Source organism: Octopus sinensis, linkage group LG4 (genome assembly GCF_006345805.1).
Source record: "Octopus sinensis linkage group LG4, ASM634580v1, whole genome shotgun sequence".
NCBI classification, from domain to species: Eukaryota; Metazoa; Mollusca; class Cephalopoda; order Octopoda; family Octopodidae; genus Octopus; species Octopus sinensis.
In genome coordinates this window covers 87,266,350-87,270,486 of record NC_043000.1, presented here as the reverse complement: position 1 = coordinate 87,270,486, position 4,137 = coordinate 87,266,350, and positions in this window count along the sequence as shown.

Sequence of the window (4,137 nt, the reverse complement as noted above, 5' to 3'; positions counted from 1 at the left end):
ATTAATCGATGATGATCCCGGAAATACAATGTGGGCTATCGTCAAAGGACTTCAGATGTGAGAGAGGACTATTTTAAATGTGTTGCACGAGAAGATTCAATAAAAGTCGTATATATTTAGGAAAGGCCAGTTAATGTATGCGAAGGCACCAGAAAACCGTCTGATTTGTGGCAAGTACTTCTCAACAAGGTTAAAAACACTCACAAGCAGCATGCTTTCGTTCTTCTCTGATGAGAAAACTTTCAACCAAGACTAACAAATGAAATAACAGATGGTTATGTTCAGATCTTGTGATATTCCCGGAGTTGGGCACTCCCAGCAATTGTGATGATTTTAGGAGTGTTGAGTAACGATGTTTGTCGCATCCTTCCTCATTCTCTCAGAATTAATGCTACTGGATATAATGAGGTATTAGAGAGGGCTTTTAATCCCTGAATGGATGATAAACGCATTGGCAGGTTATACGTGTTTCAGAAAGACTCAGGACTTCCTCGCTAAGTCCACGTAACTACGAATGGGAATCAGACAAATTTTACAATCACGTAGCACTAAACTTGTAACATCCAAAAGTGCTCAATATTGCATTGGTGGATAAAATTTACTTATGTATTAAAGCTGGCATTGGTTTCATGTTACGAAAATATCTTAATATCTTAACAATGTTTTAAGCCGATCACAAGGAGATTCAAATAGCTTACAAGGACGCTGCCATGAGCAAAACAATTTTACGAGTGGTTTCCTTGCTTTAGGAATGGTCACTTGTCGCTTAAAGACCAACCTCCTTCAGGGCAACCGTCGACCACTCGAACGAATGAAAACATAACGAAAATTCGGGAACTGATCTTTGAGGACCGTCGTCGAACAATTGGCAAACTTGTTGATATGGCTAGTGTGATCTGGAGCTCTTCCCAAAGAATTTTGAGCGAGGAATTGCGAATGAAACGAGTTGCAGCAAATTTTGTGCCTTGCTTGCTCACGGAAGATCAAAAGAAGTCATGACTGAATGCGCGTCACGAACTGAAAGAATAGTTGGAAATTGATCCGGGCCTTTATGTCGAAGGTCATCACTAGTGTCGAAAGCTGGTACTACATAATTTGAAGACGTGGAAGAGGTGAAGGAAAAAACGACGCAGGCGTTTAAAAAGCATCACTTCGCAAGAGCTCCAGGACTGCTTCGAATAGTGGAAAACGCGCCTGGAGAATATTTTAAAGGCGATGAAAGTGTAAACATGAAAAACTAAGTGAATAAAATAATATTGGAAAATTTCGGTTTCTTTTGGGTACCCCTTTGCATATATATATATATATATAATATGAGTTTAAAGGAATATACTATCCAAGTGTTTATCTTGTTTCCTCTTAAGTCGGTTTCAGATGCCGGCTAACCATAACGGTCCTTATGTAGTACCCGAGCTAACAATAAGCAGCCAGGCTCTGGTAAACTTTCTCGCTGGTTAAATCCGAGTGTCCTGCTCAGGACTGCATATTTTCCGTTGAGTAAGTAAAAGTATTTATAATGATCAGGAGAACGGAGATTTTTCACACCAATAATTTTATTTATCAGTTATTTACAGCATCTTTACGCGCCCCGTAAAAATTTTTATTGCTGTGAAAAATCTCCATTCTCCTTATCATTATTAATACTATATATATATATATATGGCTGCCAGGCAATTTCTGTGACCACATCGCCCCTAACATCTAGCCACCTAGCCCCAGACTGCAACCCCCTTTATTATTATGTGTGGGGCGCAGCTGAACGAAAGACCAACAGAACTCTTTGTAACACCAAAGATGAACTGAAGGCAAGGAGTATGGCAGCATTCACCAATTTAAAGAAGGAGACTGTCCAGAAGAGTTGCAGGAGGTTCTGATGTCGTCTGGAGGCCATGGTTGAAGCGAATGTCGATTTTATTGAATAAATTTACTCTTTAGTATTTCAAGATATTTTATGTAATTTTGGTACATATATTTGTTAAAATGAGATGTCAGTGTCTTTTTCATTTTTGCGTAATTTAAACGACAGTTTATTCACCTCACTCTGTATGTATATATATAATCTCTATTCGGCATGTGCGAATGTTTGTTCGTTCGTGACCATCATGACCTAGATTCGCTTCCACAAGACATCCATATTTTTTTCTACTATGGTCTTGGCTCAATTCATGTTTAGTGGTGAATTTGATGAGACGGAAATTGTTAGTTTTTATCAATTAATCAATGTCTAATTAACAGTGATAGTCAAAACATTCTACGCTCATGCTAGGTACAATATTTCATTGTATGAAAACAGTGTGTAACAAAATTTTAATTTTTTTTTTTCTTTTGCAGTTGGCTAGTAAGTGTTATTTCCTATTTGCTTCTATCTAGAAATCAAAGGAAATTACTACTATTCCCGTCTAGCATTGGTTTTGTGACCTGGATATCAATGTTTTGAAACTGACTTATGTTCCATTACATTTCAGACAGATTCAGCACTGAATTGCTGAAGCAGAAATATCGTTATAGTAAATATTCTGCTCAATACTACAGAATCGCTTGTCAGTTGCTTGACATTAACCACTTGAATATATCCTTTAGTGGCTGACAATCTGTACATACTGAACATGAGCAGGAGCAGTGAGGAAGCATAACAGCCATGTGGTGAGAGGGATTCTTTGGAGTTTTGAATAAAAGTAAGAAAAGCAAAGTTCGAAGGAAATATTAGCCATTTTTCATACTTTCTAAGGGTAAGCAAATAGGAAATAACAGTTGCTACCCAAGGCCAAAGATCGCATTACAGAGTGTAATATATTGTATTTGTTGGTAAGTTTAATCAATTTTGAATATTTTCCATCCAGTTCACGATGTTTGCAAAAAGCAACCAATTGAATTAAGAACTTTTCATAAAGTCCATTTCCGTAGACTTTCTGAGTGTTTTGCAATTTAATGAAAACAAAATGTTTCACACAACTCGATGTTTTTATGTCTTCCGTTCTAAAATTGGAAAATATATCTTCTATCTTTTACTTGTTTCTGTCTTTGGACTGCTGCCGTGTTGGATGGGTCGCCTTCATAGGTTTAGTCGGACAAATCGATCCCAGTACATACTTTTATGCCTGGTACTTACTCTATTAGTATATTTTTCCTGAACCGCGATGTTAAGGGAACATAAACAAACCAACACCAGTTGCCAAGAAGTGATAGTGGGGGAAGGGCAAACACAGATACACATAGATATTTACGATAAGTTTCTTTCAGTTTCCTTATCCTAAATCTACTCACAAGACTTTGGTCGACCCAGGGCTATAGTAGAAGACACTTGTCCAAGGTTATACGCAGTGAGACTGAACCTGGAACTATGTTGTTTGGAAGCAAACTTCTTATCCCAGAATCACGCCTTCGCCTACAAAATCATGATTAAGTTTTAGTGAAAGACATACGTCATTGATTATTTTCCCCTTTGTTTGGGATTTCCTTCAAATTGTATTGTTTCTCAGGTATAGTTAAATTCCTATGAATACATACGGAAAATCTTCCATGACCTTTGATAGTGATGACCAAAATGGATGAAGAAAATCACTAGTAATGGGTTATTCTCAGTCCAAGTGCAACAGAGCGAACTACACCGAAAGTATCCAAAGACAACCAATAATTTTAAGTTGAGTGTCCGCCACCCAATGTTTAAGGTACAACACGGATACCTACCAAATGAAATCTACTTACAGCAGCGTTACACATTGTGTCACTTTGATTTTAGTGCTGGGTAATATTGATATTCTTTTATTCTTTTATTTACTTCAGTCACCTGACTGCGGCCATGTTGGAGAACTGCCTTTATACGAAGAAATCGATCCCAGATCTTATTCCTTGTACGCCTAGTACTTATTCTATTGGTTTATTAGTTACGGGGACGTAAACACACCAACAGACGATGGTGGCGGGACAAACACATACACATACACACACACACAATTATATATTTGTATGAACGACAGACTTCTTTCAGTTTCCGTCTACCAAATCCACTCACATGCCTTTTTCGGTCCGACGCTATAGTGTATGACACATGCCCAAGCTGCCTCACAGTGGGACTGAACCTGGAACCATGTGGTTGGGAAGCAAGCTTCTTACCACACAACCACGCCTGCGCCTATG